The 21,117-nt window shown below is 49.3% G+C and overlaps 1 protein-coding gene across 3 annotated transcripts in view; it reads left to right on the top strand.

The window, feature by feature from the left end:
• LOC126526411 (uncharacterized) overlaps window positions 1–20,550 on the top strand; it is a 105,321-nt gene extending 84,771 nt beyond the window's left edge. For all 3 annotated transcript variants that reach the window (XM_072289641.1, XM_072289640.1, XM_072289642.1), the window contains one exon: window positions 18,697–20,550. The gene's annotated coding sequence lies outside the window, so the exon portion shown is untranslated. The remainder of the gene's footprint in view (window positions 1–18,696) is intronic.
• Window positions 20,551–21,117: the final 567 nt, after the last annotated feature.

Below are 21,117 nucleotides of genomic sequence, written 5' to 3'. Positions count from 1 at the left end.
ACACTATGCTGGGATCGACAGAAAGTACGACTGACCGACCGACCGATCGACCGCCAGACAGACAGAAAGACAAGAAACTTTATTTGCTCCTAAGGCACTACATTGTAGTCGCGGGCCGCACCCGTGCCTGGGGCGGCCCGTGACCTTCAACCCTGTCGAAGGCCCTTCGGACAGCCCGAAGCTGTACTTCAAGGTCGTCGCTCTTGACGGCTTCTTCCCAGTTTTCTTGCGTGTTGAAAGGCCAGTGGCGCAACGCAGAACATTGCCACAGCATGTGGTTCAAGGTGGACCGTTCCTCGCCGCAGTCGGGGTAGCGGGGACCCACAACCGGAGTGTAGTCGCTCAGCCTGGATGGAGACGGAAAGGACCCCTCGGCAGCATTCTCAGCACCGAAGCCTGGGTCTGCCTAGCTTCGGGGCAGGAGCCGGAAACTGCCTGCGTCCCAGCTGGTAATGAGCAGTGATATCGTGGAAACTAAGCAGCGGACCGGACATGCGTCTCGTTGACCTCCCTTACTTTCCTTCTTTCCTTCTCCTCCGTTCCTCCTCCTGAAGAAGGTGTCCATTATTCGCAGCTCATTTCTTCCAGCGAATTTTGCCAGCATCTCTCCTCTAGTGTTCCTAGAAGCGATGCCGTAGTTGCCAATTGCTTGTACAGCAGCCTCCATTTTCCACACGTTTTGCATTGAAGTCACCCATTACTACTGTATAGCGAGTTTGCACTTCTCTCATCGCTAATTTAACTTCTTCATAAAACTGATCTACTTCCTCATCGGCGTGACTGGATGTTAGAGCACAGGCTTGTACTGTCTTTTTTCAATACCTATTATTAAGTTTGATTACGACTACTGCAATCTGCACATTATTGCTGTAGAGCTTGTAAATCTGGCCTGTTATGTCCTTATCGTTAGTAGTCCTACCCCGTAGAGCTTCTGATCTAGGAGTCCCCATAGCAAAGGACATGGCCGTTAGTCTGAACTGTATAACCCTCACCAGTTCTTTTAACCTAACTAATGTTAATGATATCCCAAAGAATGCCTTATAGCTCCTCAAAATGTCCTGCTGAGCTAGCTTCGCTCGATAGCGTTCTTGTGATATTCGTTGTGAAGGTGAGTTTCCAATGGTAGCCGGTACATATTCTTAACACCCTCTGCTGCATAAGGGGTCTAACCGTCGCCTTTGTCAGGTGCTCCGCAGCTGCTGGGGACTGAGGGTTATTGGTTGATCCAATCAGTCATTTAGGAGGGGACCTGCCAGTGCCCTCTTACCAAATCAAGTATGGACATTGTCTTGGCGACGCTCACACGTTCTACCCGCTGCCCTATGTTTGGTATGTGGTAAACTTGGCCCTTCGTTGTAGTAGTAGAAGTAGTAGTAGTAGAAAACATGTTGTTTTGTAGTGAAATCCCAGAGGGTGAAGCCCTGAGTCCATGGCCCTATTTTCTGCGGCTATTCGGCTAGCCCGTTTTGTCAGGCATCTCTTGACCGCGTCCAATTTGCTCTTGGTCGCGTCCAATTAGCAGTAGCCCACGCATGGACTAAGCTGTTTTTCCACTCGCTTCTACGATAATCACGGAGGAAGTATGCTCACTATCCGTAGGCCTAATTACCCCGGAGTTCAAGCATCCGTTTTATTTATTCCTCCATTATTTCTCGCTGATGAGGGAAGACCCGATACGGTTTAGACCTGATTGGCCCGCACATCAGAGTTGAACTAACATCATGGGTTGAGCTCCTGCCCGGCTATTAAAACACTGGCGAAGCACATCAAAGAGCTCCCGAAGGTCTCCTAATTGCTCGGTGCTGAGGGCTAAAAGGTTTACAGACACATCCAATAGGTCATCTACGGGGTGCATCGCGCTTGTCTCCTTGTCCAAAACTGCAATTTCGGCCGTTAATTTCTCTGATGCATTGAGCACTCTTTTCACAACCGCCTACGTGCCGACATAGGGCTTCAATAAGTTGCAGCGGTAAATGGTCACTTTATTCTTCCGTGGAAATTTTAAGGTGTAGTTAGATTGCAAGATCTTCTATGTACCCTTGACAGGCCCCTCCCACTGCACTTCTAGTTTCTTTTTCCGCAAGCGCTTAAGAATCATCACTTTGTCTTCCCCCTGAAAGTTCAGCTACGCACGTTGCTGTCGTATCACTCTTTCTTGCTTTCTTGCGTATCCTTTAGATTTTTTTTACTAGCTCCCGTGACACATTCAAGAGGTCCAGCAAGCTCACCCGTAGCTTACTGCCGACTGGCTTTCGTCCGTTCCTTCCTACATTTCTCGCAACATTTTGAAGGGAGAGCCCAGGGCTTTCCAGTACAAGAACAATGTTTGGGTGAACAATGTTGCTTTCTATGGAGCTGTCCTCAATGGCAACAGTGGTGGGGATAACGAACCTCCCAGTCCTTTTTGTGCCCATAGCACAATACGCGCAATACTTTCTTAACTACCGAGTGCAATTTTTCAGCACTGCTTCACTGCTGATGATAAGCGGATATGTGCATAAGCCGCACCCCACAACTCTCCAAGAGTATTGTTGTTAAGGCACTTGTAAAGACCATCCCCTGATCAGCCTGAATTTTAACCAGAAAGCCAATTCACGCAAATGTGGAAAGCAGAGCGTGAACTATCTCGACAGAGTTAAGATCCTTCAAATGAGTCGCGTCGGGAAACTTTGACGCGGGACAAAACATGGTCGAAAGTTATTTGCACCGGTCCTTGCTCTGCGGCAAAGGCCTCACTCTATTGTTTTGAGCCGGCCGAACGGCTCTACGATCAGGACAACCAGCTTCAAATGGGCTTTTCGTTTATATCGCAGCTTTCCAACTCCTTGACACGCATCACACCATCTTATATAGTTCTCATACCCTTAAAACATCCGCACCATAATTATTGTAAAAGAGTTTTACCTGAGTTTTATTCGTGTATTTTCTCGATTGGAACCTCTCCTATCCCTCTGTTTGATTTTCTCTCACTTGTCGTAAGCTCTATTTCGGGTAGAGCTTCATCATTTTCTGCCATGGCTGCTTTCGAATTCTCCTTAGCTGAGCAGCAATCTGACGGGCTTCAAAGCGGGTTCCCGCATGCACCCTTTTTTCTCCAAGCTCCTGACCATGTTCACAACAAAGGAGCCGAGTGGTTTGAAAAGAGGTACAGATAGTATGTACAGCACATAAGATAGAGACAACGAGACGTTATACCAGCACCGAAGCTCAATCTCAGTTAATTTTTATTTCTTTGGTCCTTAGCGCCAGCTAATCTGCTGTTGTTGCCTCAAAACATGGTTCATGCCCACGAAGGGGATTGGCCACACTGGATATATTGAAACGAACACCCAACAGTATACCAAAAGGGTTAAAGGAGAACATTTAGATCGACCCATTTGGCAAATAACTGATAACAACGTTTTTGTGAGCACCTATTCATGAACTAAATAAATAAAAGTAAGATGACAGTGAGCAACATGAGAAGAATAACAATAAATTAAATGTCCCATGCTCGCTACCCTAGCAGCGTAACACTCCGGATGCTTGAACGAGCTTGTGCAGAGCATTAATCATCGGACCATGGCTTGTGCCTATTTGACAGGCACAAAAAGACAAAATGTATGGTGGTATAAGTGCTAAACCTAGTTTTCTAGTATGAAATATGAGAAACATTTTGCAAAAGGAGGGGAAGTGGCGGCAAGAAAGAAACAAATGGTCAATAGTTTCTGGCTCACTACAAAAAGAGCAGAGGTTAGTTATGGATAAACCATATCTCTGAAGGTAAAACTTTACTCGGGGACCTCGACAACGGAAACTTGTGAGCGTCATCTAGCATTGCCCTGAAAGGCATTTGCCAGTCGTACACTGAAATTTCAGATGTTGAAAATCATCTGCGCAAAGTACGGGTGATTCATTACAAGCCAACAATAAAACGCATTTGAATCTGGCTCCTGGTATAAAAGAGAAATCAGGAAGAACATTTAAGGCCAGTCCATTTAGGGATGACGATGTGAGCGAGTCAGCTAATTCATTTAGAACGATTCCGCTATGTCAAGGGACCAAGGCAACGCGGACTTCAGACATATTGTCTGGGACAAAACTCGAAAATATATTCAACAGGTGTTACCAAATAGTGGAAGTTAAATGTGTACAGACCGAAACCGCGTCTGCAACCACAATTATCATAGATATCTGTGGACCCAATTTTCGCATGGCCAGACTTATCGCAAGGAATTCCGCAAAGAATAGTGGAGTGTAATCGGCGAGACGGAGAACAAAAGATCAATTAAGCTAAATTGACAAGATGCCAACACCGGCCTTCTCCAAATTATGTGATGCGTCCGTTAAAATTATAAAGTGAGACGGAAATTGAATAACATGACCTTGAAGGAGACCCTCAAGTATGCGCACAGGAAGAAGTCTTGCGTGTTTTGGAAAAAATACCGTCAAAGATCAGTTTTATCTTACACGAAGATTTTGGAGAAGTCAGGTTCGGCAGACGAACTTGAAGTTTCGATAACAGCTCCGAAGCTCCCTTGCCGCTCGTGGCCTCGCCTGACCTCGTCTTCATTCCAAAGGCAATCGCATCGATGTTGCTGGCGGTGCATAACTCCCCCACTAGAGAGCAGTATGGTCTGCGAACTATATCAGGAGCTTCATGAAACTCGCTGGACTGAAGTAGCGTGAGCACCGACTGGAATGGAGACGTTGCGGGCTGAATCGAGGGATGCGAGTGTGCCAGTCGCCTTGCAATAGATGGCTTCAGCCGGTCCAGTGCAGTGGTGTCAGGTTTACCATGAACGTACACGATGTATGTCACTCCTGTCTTTCCAGTACGCGAAAGCGTACGATATAGTGTGGGTAGAGAACAGGCCGAACGGGTCCTTTATGAAGTAGGATGGGGGTTGCGTTAGCAAGGACAGTGGAAACGAAAAGTGAGCGTGCTGGAACTGGACGCGGCGGACAGGGTTTTAGATCCTTGAAGAGGTCATGGAGAAGGGGCACATAACCCTCACCATGAATAGACAGAGCAGCCGAAGGTAGTAGTGGTGAAATGAAGTCGTTGGGCCCACAGAGCCTAGCACGATGACTAGGCTCTGTGGGCCCGATGACTAGGCTCTGTGGGCTCTGTGCGCTCGAGCACCCGATGTGCGATATCAAGGCACACCGGTTACCCAGAAGAACCAGTAGTAGACGCTGAACCCACTGCGGCAGTGTTACATGAGCAATCAGCCATGCTTTGAGATGCCCATTAAAGTGTTCCACGAGGCCGTTGGTTTGGGTATGGTAGGCGGACGTCCTCAGACGATCCATGCCAAGCAAGCGCAGGAGCTCTTGAAGGAGCGCGTACTTGAATTGATGCCCTCTGTCAGCAACAATGTTGGTCGGGCATCCGAAGCGGTTAACCGATGCTGTAAAAAGAGCTGCCGTGATCGGTGCATCAGAGCTGTCTTCGAGAGGCGTTCCTTCTGGCCAACGGGTAAACCTCTCGATAGAGGTGAACAGGCAGCGAAATCTCTGACACGGTGTTAGCAGCCCAACTGTGTCAATGTGCACAACGTCAAAACGATTAGGTTGGGGAATCTGCCGTGCTTGGGAAACAGGATACCTAAGAACTTTTGCACGTTGGCAGGGTGCACATGCACGAACCCACTCGCTTACATTGTCATTCGTCCGTGGTCATATAGAGCGCAATGAAATAAAGCGTTGTGTTGCACGAACACAGGGGTGAGCGAGCTGGCGTATTGTGTTGAAAAGCAACTTGTTTAACGTGCTGGGGACAAATGGTCTCGGTGTTCCTGTAGAAGTGTCGCAGATGAGTGTGTCTCCATCAAGCAGGATATTGACCAGCCGTAGTGCAGTTTTCGAAGAGCGCAGTTGATGGAGACCAGAATCATTAGCTTGATACGCCGGCGAGTGTCTGCACATCTACTGGCGTAGGACAGCAGTTGGTGTCACGGCGTTCACAAGGCTAAGGGTGTCAGCAGGTGCATTCTGGTCACCACTGACATGTGAAATGTCGTTGGAGAATTCCGAAATAAACGAGAGATGGCGGATGTCTCATGCTGTATGTGTTGACGATACTCTGTAAAGCGCATACGTCAAGGTCTTGTTACACGTTAAGATGGCAAAGGAATGGCCCTCGACGATATTGCGAAGGGGCCGGAGGGCGAGGTAAATTCCAAGCTACTGTCAACCGAGAGTGTTGTGTAGAGCTTGGGTTGGGGCGAGTTTCTCGGGGAAGAAGGCTAGAGGTTGCCACGAACGGTCGATGCGCTGCTGAAGAACCGCTCCCATGCCTGTGCTGGACACGTCCGTCATGAGGGCGAATGATGCTATGGAGTTCAGATGTGCGAGAAGTACAGCGTTTGCGAGTGCGCCCTTGATCTTGATGAAGGCGTCGTCAGTGGCGGCGTCCCAATGCACCATGGACGTCTTGTTCTTGTTGGTAAGGAGGCGATACAGAGCCGCTGGTATAGCACCACATTTAATAATAAATCGGCGGTAAAATTTGACCATACCGAGGCGCTATTGAAGCTTTGTGATCGTTGTGGTCTTGCGGAACCTCTCTGCTACTTAGACGTTTGGTGAAAGTGGGCGACTACCACTTGCATCGAGGTGAAATTTGGCCACACCAAACTCGTTCTTGGAGACGTCGATGGCAATGCCATCTTCAGGTAGTCGTTGGAGCAAAAGTCATAGAAGCTGTAAATGCTCTTTGACGCATTTTCTCGCTGCGATCAAGTCGTCGACGTAGGCGAAGGGTAGCCCACGCTCTACCGTGTGAATAAAACGTTGGAAAGACTTGGTGGCATTGCTGAGACTAAGGGCCATTCGCAGAAACTCGAAGAGTTCGACTGCCGTTGCCATAGGCGTCTTAGGTATGTCTTGCTCAGCCACAGGAATTCTGTGGGAGGCCAATCTTAAAATTACAGGGTCTCCTAATATCTCTCTTAATAGGTGAAGGGCGTAAGCCTAATCTTCCTCCTGTTATCATTCGCCTCTTTCTCTTTGCCTCTTCTCTTGCTCTTCTTTCTCTTAGTCATTACTTCTCAATACTAAACATTTCTAGTAATTCGTAATCAAATGTGGTCATTGCAATTCGTCGTTAGACGTATTGGTCATTTCGTAGTCATTCCTAGTCATTACAAGTCATTTCACTCATTATTTGTCACTACTTATCATTACTAAGCATTTTTAGTCATTCATGATCAGCTGTGATCGCTACAAGTTGTCGTGAAACCTATTAGCCATTTTACAGTCATTACTAGTGATTACAAGTCATTGCAGTCATTATCAGTCTTTACTGCTCACTAGTAAGCATTTTTCGGCATTTGTAATCAATTGTGGTCATTACAAGGCGTCACATGCCCCAGAAGAGATGGACAATCTCTTCAGGGGCATGAGGCACGTGACGGTGTACTTGGACGACGTCCTGGTTACTAGCAGCGACGACGGCGACCACCTGCAAAACCTGCATAACGTCCTGGCACGGCTGCAGGAAGCCGGTCTCAAGTTTTGCTGGAAAAGTGCATTTTCCTAGCCCGCAGTATTGAGTACTTCGGACATGTAATTTGCCAGGCTGGCCTAGCCCCTGCTCCCCGCAATGTTGATGCTGTGCTCAAGGCGCCTAAGCCCCAGAACAAAAAGGAGCTTCAGAGCTACCTCGGCCTCATCAACTTCTACAGGAGTCTCCTGCCGAACCTGTGGGAGCATCTACAGCCACTCCATCTTCTCTTTCGATATGGTCAGCAATGGCTCTGGAAGAAGGAGCAGCACCGGGCCTTCCAGCGCAGCAAGGAGCTAATCACCAAGGCTCCAGTGCTAGCACACTTTGATCCTGCCAATCATGTCGGCCTTACCGTAACTGCATCGCCACACGGCGTGGGAGCCGTCCTGGCGCACCGGGACAAGGATGACCAGGAACGCCCTGTGTCGTTTGCTTCTCGTCGGCTTCATGCTTCAGAGCAACGCTACAGCCAGCTGGACAAGGAAGGCTTGGCCTTCATGTTCGGTATCGAAGGCTTCCACCAATATCTGCGGGGCCGGAAGTTCGAGGCGATCACGGACCACAAGTTGGGGCTGCTGGGGCCTGACAAGGCAGTTCCTGTACAGGCATCACCTCGAGAGGTACGCTAGGCCCTGAGGCTGGCAGCTGACAGTTACGAGCTGGTTCACCGTCGGGGAAGGAACCTGGGACCCGCTGATGCCATGAGCCGCCTGTCTCTGCCAGAGGTGTCTGATGATGTTTCAGACCTGCTGAAGTGTTGATGCTGGAGCACGCGTACCAGGAGTTGCCCTCCAGATCTGCGGTATGGCAAGCGACCAGCCAGGACCCAGTCCTGTCTCAGGTGGCCAAGGCGGTGTCCAGTGGGGAGGAATCGGTTCAGCAGGCCTATAGCCACAAGGCCGCTGAGCTGAGCTTGGAGCAGGGCTGCCTACTGTGGGGTTCCATGGTGGTGATCCCTCAAAGTGTCCGGTCCAAGGCCCTGCAGTTGCTGTGCGCGGGTCATCCTGGCGTGGAAAAGACTAAGACGGTGGCCCGGTCCCATGTTTTGTGGCCTGGACCAAGACACCGCTCACATGGTGCAGAGATGCCAAATCTGCAGGATCATCAGCGGGCGTCACGTCATGTGGAAATTACCCCCTGGCCGTTCCCACAGAGACCCTGGTCCCGCCTACATGTGGATTTTGGGGGATCTTTCAAGGGCCTTACTTCCTGGTGGTGGTGGACGTGCATCTCTGCATGTGCATCTCTTTCTGTGTCTCCGATTTCTCGTGCAAGTAATATTCACCGCTTCCGGATGTTCAGCTCCACGACTAAAATATGTTACCTGGCACAGGCGATTTTTAAAAATTTTGTAAAGTGTAATAAAAACGCATCGTTTGTGGCGTTCTACAAAAACATGAAGATGGGAGCCACAACCACAGCAGCGCGCTGGACTAGAAGTATGTTTCGAAGATGGAATTTCCGGACTTTGATTGTTACAACTTCAGAAGATAATTATGGATCTGTCCTTTTTTCCTGGCGTAAGAGTGATAGTGGTAGCGTTACACATCCACTACTGGAGGTTCTCTTAACGAATAAACGATTCTGTAAATCACCAACATAAGCGCGTATTAGGCGGGAACAATTACGACGGTTCTGTGTCATGGAGAGCGTTCCTACTGCAGTTCAAGGCCATGGTAGCCATGGGACACGAGTAGCTTTGCTCTGATGTTCATTGTAGGCGCACATACAAGATAACTTGCTCTCGAAATCTTGTCGCCAGACATATTCTCACGTGGTGGTGACGTTAAGAACACAGTAGCAATACTGTGAAAGGCAAAACTAGATTTTATTGGGCGAACCTGTGCCCACAAAACAGGCTACACTTATGGCACAACGAAAGCGGCGAACACAGTCGGCGATCGTCGGAAATCTGATCAGCGGGTCAAGCGCGTCGGCTTTTATAGATCAGTCGTCCAATGTTCCAGATTAACCGATGGGACCCGCGTGTCTTCTACAAAGTTCTACACTATTCGCGTCGCGCATACATGCAAACAGATTACACAAGTTGCGGTGAAAGACAGTGGACGGAACCATTGATAACATTCCAGAAACTTCTTTCACATGCAGGTGCGTCCTGCGCTGCGCGATAACATTTGTTAGGCGGCCAAACGTGGTCGCCCGATAAAGATAAGTACATGTGTCATTACCCCCCCTCTTAAAGAGCATCGACCCGATGCTGCGAACAAACGAAAGTAATAAACAAAAGCACTCGTAGCAAAGACAACAAAAATAAGGAAGTTTGTCAGCGTCCGTAAAAGGGTTTAAGGCGCACCACGTGGACCACTTCAGATCGTGCGTGGCGCCGCTGTGAATGCGAAATGCCGTCTGGCACGACCTCATAGTCCAGAGCGCCAATACGTCGGATGACCTTGTAGGGTCCGAAATAGCGTCGGAGTAGTTCCTCACTGAGTCCTCGTCGGCGTATTGGGGTCCATACCCAAACAAGGTCGCCGGGCTGGTACTCGACGAAGCGTCGTCAGAGGTTGTAGTGTCGGCTGTCGGTCTTCTGTTGGTTCTTGATCCGCAGGCGGGCGAGCTGGCGGGCTTCTTCGGCGCGTTGGAGATAGATAGCGACGTCAAGATTGTCCTCGTCAGTGACGTGCGGCAGCATGGCGTCGAGCGTCGTTGTCGGGTTCCTGCTGTAGACCAGCTTAAATGGTGTTATCTGTGTTGTTTCTTGCACCGCCGTGTTGTAAGCGAATGTTACGTACGGCAGGACCGCATCCCAGGTCTTGTGCTCGACGTCAACGTACATCGCTAGCATGTCGGCGAGGGTCTTATTCAGCCGCTCCGTAAGACCATTCGTCTGCGGATGGTGGGCCGTTGTCCTCCTGTGCCTTGTCTGACTGTATTTCAGAATGGCTTGGGTGAGCTCCGCTGTAAAGGCCGTTCCTCTATCGGTGATGAGGACGTCTGGGGCGCCATGTCGCAGCAGGATGTTTTCGCCACTTCGGCTGCGCTACCTTTCGGCAGTGCTTTAGTTTCAGCGAAGCGGGTGAGGTGGTCCGTCGCCACGACGATCCACTTATTTCCGGCTGTTGACGTCGGAAAGGGTCCCAGCAAGTCCATCCCGATCTGCTGAAATGGTCGGCAAGGAGGCTCGATTGGATGTAGTAATCCGGCTGGCCTTGTCGGCGGTGTCTTGCGTCGCTGACAGTCTCGGCATGTTCTGACATAACGGGTGACGTCGGCGGTCAGGCGCGGCAAATAATACTTTTCTTGTATCCTCGATAGTGTCCGTGAAAATCCGAGGTGTCCAGCGGTCGGATCGTCATGTAGGGCGTGCAATATTTCTGGACGAAGTCCTGACGGGACCACAAGAACGTAGTTGGCGCGGACTGGTGAGAAGTTCTTCTTCACGAGTAGATTGTTTTGAAGCGTGACGAAAGATAATCCGCGCTTAAATGCCCTGGGGACAACGTCGGTGTGCCCTTCCAAATATTCGACAAGGCCTTTTAGCTCTAGGTCTGCCCGTCGCTGTTCAGCGAAGTCTTCCGCGCTTATCATTCCAAGGGAGGCGTCGTCATTCTCGTCGTCTTGCGGCGGCGGGTCAATCGGGGCGCGTGATAGGCAATCGGCATCGGAGTGTTTTCGTCCGGACTTGTAGGTTACAGTGATGTCGTATTCTTGTAGTCTGAGGCTCCACCGCGCCTGTCGTCCTGAAGGATCCTTTATTTTCGCTAGCCAACACAACGCGTGATGGTCACTGACGACGTTGAATGGCCTGCCATAAAGATAAGGGCGAAATTTAGCTGTAGCCCGAACGATGGCGAGGCATTCCTTTTCGGTCGTAGAATAGTTGGCTTCCGCTTTTGACAGCGACCGGCTAGCGTGAGCTATCACCTGTTCGACCCCGTTTCTCCTCTGGACTAGAACGCCACTGAGGCCTAGGCTGCTGGCGTCAGTATGGATTTCTGTATCGGCGTACTCGTCGAAGTGCGCAAGTACCGGCGGCGACTGCATGCGTCGTTTGTGTTCTTCAAATGCGCCGGCTGCGGCGTTTCCCACTTGAACTCAACATCACATTTAGTTAGACGTGTCAATGACTCGGCGATGCGTGAGAAGTCCTTGACAAAGCGTCTGTAGTAGGCACACATGCCAAGGAATCTACGCACTGCCTTCTTGTCGATTGGCTGCGGGAACTTTGCGATGGCAGCTGTCATCTGCGGGTCTGGACGGACACCAGATTTGCTGATTACGTGGCCTAGGAACAGAAGCTCATCGTAAGCGAAGCGGCATTTTTCCGGCTTCAGAGTAAGCCCTGACGACTTGATGGCCTGTAGTACTGTCGCAAGACGCGAAGACGACGACGTCATCCAAGTAAACCAGACAGGTCTGTCACTTCAATCCTGCTAACACCGTGTCCATGACGCACTGGAACGTTGCAAGCGCCGAGCACAGTCCGAATGGCATAACCTTGAACTCGTAGAGGCCGTCTGGGGTGATGAAGGCCGTCTTTTCGCGATCTCTTTCGTCGACTTCTATTTGCCAATAGCCAGACTTGAGGTCCATCGATGAGAAGTATTTAGCGTTGCAGAGCCGATCCAATGCGTCGTGTAGTCGTGGGAGGAGGCGTACGTCCTTCTTCGTAATCTTGTTCAGATGACGATAATCGACGCAGAAACGTAAGGTTCCGTCCTTTTTCTTTACCAGGACAACAGGGGATGCCCACGGGCTTTTCGACGGCTGGATGATGTCGTTGCGCAGCGTTTCGTCGAGTTGTTCTCTTATAGCTGCACGTTCTTGCAGCGAAACTCGGTAAGAGCTCTGGCGGAGTGGTCGAGCGCACTCCTCGGGGATTATGCGATGCTTGGCGACTGGCGTTTGTCGAATCCTCGATGACGTCGAAAAGCAGCCTTTGTATCGTCGGAGCAGACTTCTGAGCTGCTGTTGCTTAATCAAGAGGAGACTTGGATTAATGTCATAGTCTGGTTCGGGAACCATCGTCGTCGGGGTAGACGCGGCGGAATCCGAGATGGCAAACGCATTACTGGTTTCCAGAATTTCCTCGATGTACGCGATCGTCGTGCCCTTGTTGATGTGCTTGAACTCGTGACTGAAGTTTGTCAGCAACACTTCAGTTTTCCCTCCATGCAGTCGAGCGATCCCACTTGCGACGTAAATTTGACGGTCTAGCAGTAGACGTTGGTCGCCTTCGATGACGCCTTCTACGTCAGTGGGTGTTTCGGTGCCGACCGAAATAACAATGCTGGAGCGAGGCGGGATGCTCACTTGATCTTCGAGCGCACTCAAGGCCTGGTGAGTACGAGGGCTCTCTGGCAGTATCGCTTTATCTTCCGACAGCGTTATTGACTTCGACTTCAGGTCGATGATTGCGCCGTGTTGGTTCAGGAAGTCCATACCAAGAATGACGTCTCGTGAACACTGTTGGAGGATAACGAAGGTGGCAGGGTAAGTCCTGTCATGAATGGTTATTCTTGCCGTGCAGATTCCAGTCGGCGTGATGAGGTGTCCTCCAGCGGTTCGAATTTGAGGGCCTTCCCATGCAGTTTTAACTTTCTTCAACTGCGCGGCGATGTGTCCACTCATTACGGAGTAATCGGCCCATGCGTCCACTAAGGCGGTAACTGCGTGGCCGTCGCGAAGCACGTCAGGTCGGTGGTTCTTTGTCTGGCGTTGCAGCTGGGTCTTGGCGTCGGATCACGGCTGAGTCACGTTGAACTGAAGCATGAACGTCGCGTCGTCAAGTCGTCTTTCGTCGGTGTAGTCTTGGCTTCCTGACTTCGTCGGGACGGCGGCATGTCGTGATTAGGTCGTCGAAATGGTTTCTTCGTCGTCTTCGTCGGCGGCGGAGGATCTTCGTCAGTTCGACGAACAGCAACCGCACCTCCATCGGTTGCTGCTTTTATTTTCCGGATATGGGCTCGCAGAGCGGCCCCGGGCTGGGCCGGTGTATGGTCGGCACTGCGGCGACAGGTAGCGGCCTGGTGACGGCGAACGGGACGGTCGTCGAGGGCTCCACTGAGTAGCGGCGAGGTAGTCGACGATGTCACGAGGGCGTTCACCTTCCCGAGAGCGCGGTGCGTCGACGGCGAACCCTCGCAATCCCAGGTCGCGGTATGGGCATCGGCGGTACACATGGCCGGCTTCCCCGCAGTGGAAGCAGAGCGGGCGGTTGTCAGGAGCGCGCCAAACGTCTGTCTTCCTCGGGTAGCTGCGCTGGGCGACGGGTGGGCGCGCTGGCGGCGGCGGCAGTGGTCGACGGAATGGCGGCGTTACAGGGCCCTGGCGCGGTCGTGGAGGGGGGCCTTGACGGCGGGCGACGGCGGCGTAGGTCATCGCTTCTGCCTGGGGTTGCGATGATTGTGATTGTACCTCGGGAATTCCGAGCGATCGGTGGACTTCTTTGACAACTTCGGCGATTGAGGCCACTTGAGGTTGCGATGAAGGGAAGATCTTCTGAAGCTCCTCTCGTACGACTGCCCGGATGGTCTCGCGCAGGTCGTCGGTGGCCACTGATTGAACACCGGCGTAGCTTGTTGGCTTGGTGCGTCGGTCGAATTGCCGGTTCCGCAATTCCAGTGTCTTCTCGATGTTCGTCGCCTCACGAAGAAACTCGTCGACGGTCTTCGGTGGGCTTCTTACCATTCCGGCGAAAAGTTTCTCCTTTACACCACGCATCAGTCGGCGGACTTTCTTCTCCTCCAAGGCGAAATAGACATGACGCAGTTTGTCGTGGCTGTTCCAGCTGTTAAATGCAGCGACCCTCTCACACGTCTCGAGCCAGGTTTCCGGGTCCTCGAATGTTGAACCGCGGAACGTCGGAGGCTCCCTGGGCTGCTGCAGCACGATGGGGGACGCTGGGGCTGCCATTGGAGTTTCCTTGGCCACAATCTTCTTGGTCTTCTCAGGTAGAAGTCCGTGCTCCGGGGGCAGCTGTTGAAGACGGCGGCTTGCTCGATGTTCCAGGACGGCGCTGGTGTTGTCTTTGCGGTCCGGGCTTGGATTACGGCTTGTCGGGGGCGTGCGGTACCTGAACGCAAAGCACCTCCACCAGATGTCACGTGGTGGAGACGGTAAGAACACAGTAACAATACTGTGAAAGGCAAAATTAGATATTATTGGGCGAACCTGTGCCCACAAAACAGGCTACACTTATGGCACAACGAAAGCGGCGAACACAGTCGGCGATCGTCGGAAATCTGATCAGCGGGTCAAGCGCTTTGGCTTTTATAGATCAGTCGTTCAATGTTCCAGATTAACCGATGGGACCCACGTGTCTTCCACAAAGTTCTACACTATTCGCGTCGCGCATACATGCAAACAGATTACACAAGTTGCGGTGAAAGACAGTGGACGGAACCATCGATAACATTCCAGAAACTTCTTTTACATGCAGGTGCGTCCGGCACTGCGCGATAACATTTGTTAGGCGGCCAAACGTGGTCGCCCCATAAAGATAAGTACATAAGTACCTGGCACAGGCGATTTCTAAAATTTTGTATTGTGTAATACAAACGCACCGTATGTGCCGTTCTGGAAAAACATGAAGATGGGAGCCACAACCACAGCAGCGCGCTGGACTAGAAGTATGTGTCAAAGATGGAATTTCCGGAGTTTGATTGTTAGAACTTGAGAAGATAATTGTGGATCTGTCCTTTTTTCCTGACGTAAGAGTGATAGTGGTACATCCACTACTGGAGGTTCTCTTAACGGTTAAACGATTCTGTGAACCACCAACGTGAGCGCGTATTAGGCGGGAACAATTGTGACGGTTCTGTGTCATGGAGAGCGTTCCTTCTGCAGTTCAAGGCCATGATACCCGTGGGACACGAATAGGTGTGCTCTGATGTTCATTGTAGGCCCACATACAAAATAACTTGCTCTCGAAATCTTGTCGCCAGGCATATCCTACAAAAAGCTGACGGAGGCTCTTGTTTTCGTGTTAGGTAATCATCACAAACAAGAGCTGTAGGCTGCTTCTTTAAAGAATTGTCGCCCCAAACAGACTACATTGCGAAAATTGTAGTTTCTCACACAAAGGACGGTGCGCAAAGGTCGCATAGAGCATTTACCAAACGCGGCACACTCCGATCAGTAGTATAGGAGCCATATTTGTACAAGTGTCATAGATAATCTCAAATAGGCAGGAGGAATTGAATTCTGGCACCAAACCGAAATTTCGCGACGTAGATCACTCCGCCCGACAAAAACGCAGCATCATTTTTGCGATAAAAGCTACAGAATTTCTGAGCATTGCCTACTACCGCGTAATCATTGTTTGCCTCGGCTAGCTCTTCGTTTTTGTTACCTTTTGCCTACTTGCTTTTGCTATCTCATGCACGTGCACCCATGGCCTTTCCGTTGGCAAAGCATGCTTTGGCTTTAGTAGAAAATTGTCAGATTTTCACGCCACATCCGTCCCTTTCAATGTAATCGTGCCAATTGAGCCGGAACCCTGGGTACGAGTGCGCCTAGATGGGGCAGAGGGGTTGAAAGGGGACCCCAGCTGACGCAGTAGCACGTGAGGCGTTGCATCAGGGCAGAGCGCGCCACCGCGAAGCCATGTAACCCTCGCCGTCGCTCTCGCAAGCCTGTGTAATGCCGTGTTTCTTCGCCACGTATGCTTTCGCCTGCTTTCTCACTGTGCCTCGGTAAGACCCAAGGAAACTCAATCGTTTGCCCGCGAGGTGTTCATAACTCGAAGTTCACTCCGCAGCGTTCAATTGGGCATTGGGTTACCCCAAGATCAAGTAGGCCCACTCCCAAATTATAAGTTTGCCTACCCCTACAGGAAACTTCATCATGTATCTTCTGAAGAGCCGTATGTAACTCCATCGGTATTCTCTTTTCAAGCGTAGCTTGTATTGCCTCACAAGTTTCGGTAGTGGTCTGGTCAAGCAAAAAGCCCAGCTGCTCCCACAGCAGAGCAGCTGAGTCAACGGGCAGTTTCATGATTTGACAGCTGCGCCAAAGCCAGAGCGTGAGTCGCTGTCAAGGATTTCAGCTGCATAAACACGCGCTCACGTCACGCCCGCAGCCAATCAGAGCCGTTCCGCTTTTTCGAGGGAGTGAAAGGGCAGAAAAGGGTGCCGCGCGCAATGCGCCAGCATTCTTTCCGTTGAGTTCATTATCGAAAAATGCTTGGGAAGGGCACCCATTCTGCATTACCCCGGGGAACTGGCAGCCTTCGACGAGCAGCGGCGGGAACTCGCACGCAAAAGGGCTCAGCGTGCTAAAGGAGCCGGAGCCGGAAGCAATCCGACACCGTCACCTATGGGTTACTTAACCGTGACGAAGATCAGGTGCATGCAGGACAAGCTGCGCTTATTCCCATTTCCGATAGAGGAAGGGTTCGTAACTTTTATTTTTTTATTTTTAGCTTTAGATTACTCATTGCTTAAAAGCTACCAATAATCTACATTTACACTATCATACCGATTGAATGTCTTGCCTTTGCAAATTACGCATTTTTGTGCAGACACAGTGCACTACATATATCGCGTGATAGGGCTGGGGAGCATGTCCAAGAATGCATACGCATTCAAAAGCCCTGCCGTTGGCAGGAGGATGAAAAGTGCTCACCAAGATGCCTGTTTATATATTTGTTGTGCACCTCGTAGTAATCACTAATAGGTCGCAGTCCTTTGTTTGCATGCAGACGGTGGCAAAAATGTGTTACTCTTCTAGAATTGAGATAACCGCTGTCATGTTTATCGCCTTTCTCGACGTGTTCAATGGATAAGTTAAACAGCGTATCAGCGTCTTCTTGTGTTCGCCCCGACTTGTACACTATGGCCACATCGTAAGCGTGGAGACAGAATCATGACCACGCCAGTAGCCCCCAAGGGTCCCTAATGTTTGTAAACCAGTGCAACGTAGGGTAATGTCCTAATATTAAAAAGCAGCATCAAAACAGCTAATACCGCCATTTAGCAATTACCTATGCGACTACCATAGAATCCTATTCAGAGGTAGTCTAGTTCAACTCTGCTGCGACAAACTGCGACTTCCGTAAGCGATTACTCTCTGGACGTAATCATGAATTTACACAAATAGGGCGCAAAGGCTGATGCGGCTTGCATCTGAAGGGGCTTCCGTGTCAGCCTTCTATTTGAAGTAGCCGAGAACTGGAGCTAGGGCAAGCGAATGTCTGAGCTTTCTAAAACCCACCTCTTGCATAGGCACCGGGTGAATGCTTCATTATCACTGATAAAACATTCAAGTGCTTCCTTGACCTTCAAAAAAATTGGCGATAAAGCACCGCTAATGGGCACACAAACCCTGTAAGCGTTGAATAAGTTTTTTTTTTCTCTCCGCAGAATCAAACCCACAGTGATAGCTTTCTACGAAAGGACGCGGACGCCTTCAGCGCTTACCAAATGTTCGCGAGACTTGACCTCTTTGTAGCTGCAACGACCCTTCTGAGGCCTATTTCAGAAATCAGCTGCTCGTGTGGCTGCGAGGGCTTGGCGCCGTAGGAGAATGTGTTCTAAAACATGGTCTAAATTGGAAGCACAAAGTCTTGAGAATGCAAGCGACTGGTCGACATTGTAAAAAATGTCACCGTGAAGCTTTGTTGCCTATCGCTGGATCTGCAGAGAAAATGAGTCGGCATTGCTTCCACCGGCGCGCTGATTGCAACCTTCGCAGCAGTTCTAGTATGTCTTTTTTTTTGTTTTTTCGTAAACTTGCAAGTTGTAGGCTGGATCTACGGATTGACCAACCGGGATGGTGAACTATACTTCCCATTGATTGAGGGGCAGCGTACCTTTTGCTTTGTGGGCATGGCGCAAAGTGCAGCTTAACTTGTCCATCTGCTCAAATATTCGCTTTTGCAAACAGCAATCCACTGTCAATATAACAGCATAGATTAAGCAAAAGAAGCAAGGAATCTCGTCCACCACAGTTTTCTCGTCTCGTGCTCTTTCCAGCTGTTAAGACACGGCGTATGTGGTAGTTAAATATGGCAGCTTGATAACACATCAGCTATTGGGCTCAGCATAAGGGGCATTAGGAACAATTAAAATGCCATTTGTTTTATACATATGCTCTCTGTCTGTGTCCAGGCTCGCTCTGGGCTCGGGCATCCCTGTAGCTATTCATGGGGACCAACAAACGTGTTTTTTTTTAATGTTTACTACGAGATTGTGCTAAAACTAATGACTTATTGGGATCTTGTTTTACCTCTTGTTTTCCAGTTAGAACATACTGCACCTACTGGGTCAAGAAGAGCGATGTGAAGAATCGCCACTGGGCTTGTGACTTCATATTAAACCATTACTGCCGAAGCCTACAAATTGTCATTAAGGATACAAAGGATTGTTGGCCTGAAGGCAATGCATAAAGATAAAAATGAACTACACCAACACAATTGACGATGATGTTCAATGTCAGCCAAAAGCCGAAAGCTTCTAGTTGACAATTCAATTTATTAAAGAATGGCGCGACGAAGGTGCTTATTTGTTGAAATGGGGATGTCGCGGAAACGCTTCTTGCTTCGTTGCGTAATTTGGAACAGAACATCTGCAGCAGTCATTAACTTACAAGCTGAATCGCCACATGTGGGCTAACCTGAGAAGTCTGGCGCTATTTACTGGAACACTTTAGGGAGTACGCCTAAGTGCCTTGTGAGCTTTGAGACCGCCATCACGGTACGCAACTGCTATCCTCCTTTACCATCGCGGTAGCTTTGTAGCACTTAGCTACGTTTGAGTGGATGTCTCATTTTCCCTTTATTAATTACTCCCCTCCACCTTGCGGGCTTCCGCAAAACTATTACGTCAAACTGTTGCCTTTGCTTCTGAGTTGTGGATAAATTCGACTTCGCCTGCCATATGCTAGCCGCCTGGTTAGCTCAGGTGGTCGATCAGTTGCCCCGGAAAGGCGGTCGTCCCAGGTTCGAGTCCCTGACCAGGATGAATTTCTCCTCAACTGCGAAGCTTTTCTTTCGAGGAACCTGTATGGGTTTCCGTAGTAGCACTTAGCTACATTTGGGTGGATGTCTCATTTTCCCTTTATTACTTTTCTCCACCTTGCGGGTTTTCGCAGAAATATTGCGTCAATCTAAACCTCATCCCCTTGTTTCCCTAAACCTTCTCCCTTTGCGCATGTTATTAAATCATAAGCTGTTGCTAATAATGTTCCGCCTCATAAATACGGAGCTAGGTATTGAAACCTTTATCCGTACTGACCTTACTAATAATAGTAACAGAAGGTTTTCCGCACGTCACAATTTGGTCCTTCCTAAAACTCGAATTAACTATGGAAAATTTACTGTCATGTTTTCATTGTGTATTTGGAATGTTTTCATTGTGCATTGTAGAATTCTATTCCGTCCGATATCCAATCATGTGCATTTGAAGCCTTCAATCCCAAAGCTAAGGCGTATTATATTAACTCTTTACCGAACTTCTAGTATATTTTGTGCGATGTAAACGTTATTAAATATATTTGTATGGTACTGTTCCTAATTTTCTTTTTATATATATTTTTTTAATTTTATTCTGTCCCTGTCAACACTTTACAGCATTGCTGGTTCCCCAGGCTACCACCGCCTAATTCTGTATTAAAACACTTTTTTTCTTCCCTAAACCTTCTCCCCTTGCGCATGTTATTCAATCATAACTTGTTGCTAATAATGTTCCGCCTCATAAATACGGAGCTAGGTATTGAAACTTTTGTCCGTACTGACGTTACTAATAATAATAACACAAGGTTTTCGCGTTGCATATTCCACACACTGCTACCACACTTTTGTATTCAAAGCTCTGCTTTTCTTTTCTTCTCCTTTTTATCCAGTCTTTTTTGTTTTTGTTTTTGCTGACAAACACAACCTTTAAGTAAGTAAGTAAGTGTTTTATTTACAGTAAGCAATATACATGTATGATGTAGCCTGCTACTGTTGCCGCAATTGTACTAACCTCCATTTGTTTCCTGTATAGGAGGTCCCCCTCGAGAGTTTTTACTTCGGGACCTCCGATTGTGCAGTTATACTTCACCTGTTTGTACTACTTTTTCTACTGCTGATGAAAATAAATTCAACCTCAACTTCAGATCTTGTTGCATGTATGCGCGACGGGAATGGTGTAGAACTTTGTGGAAGACACGCGGGCACCAGTGATTACTCTGGAACGTTCGATGGCTTGTGTATAAAAGCTGACGCGCTTGAGCGGCAGATGAGATTTCGACGATCCCCGACTGTGTTTGCCGCTATCGTTGTGCGTTAAGCGTAGTTTTGTGGGCACGGGTTCGCGCAATAAAATTTAGTTCTGTCATTCACAGTATTGCTACTGTGTTCTTTACTGTCACTACGACGTGAAAATATTGCACCTACTGGGGTAAGAAGAGCGATGTGACGAATCGGCACTGGGCTTGTGACTTTATAGGAGAACATTTATTGCCGTAGCCCAAAAATTACTTGTAACGCTGCAAAAGATTGTTCGTCTGAAGAGAATACGATTGACGATGATTCATGCAAGCAGAACAGCAGTTGTGTAGGAGCAGCGTAAACGTACCTCCGGCGCCTAACTATGTCGTGCAAATGGGACTAGGGTGCACTTTCTTTCTCATCGCAATTCGTTGTCCGTCATCGTAGTGATTATTTGAAAGCCGATTAATCG

The sequence above is a fragment of the Dermacentor andersoni genome, chromosome 8, assembly GCF_023375885.2.
Source record: "Dermacentor andersoni chromosome 8, qqDerAnde1_hic_scaffold, whole genome shotgun sequence".
In the NCBI taxonomy this organism is placed as follows: Eukaryota; Metazoa; Arthropoda; class Arachnida; order Ixodida; family Ixodidae; genus Dermacentor; species Dermacentor andersoni.
Note: the sequence above shows the minus strand (reverse complement) of the source record. Positions and strands in the feature narration are given on the sequence as shown.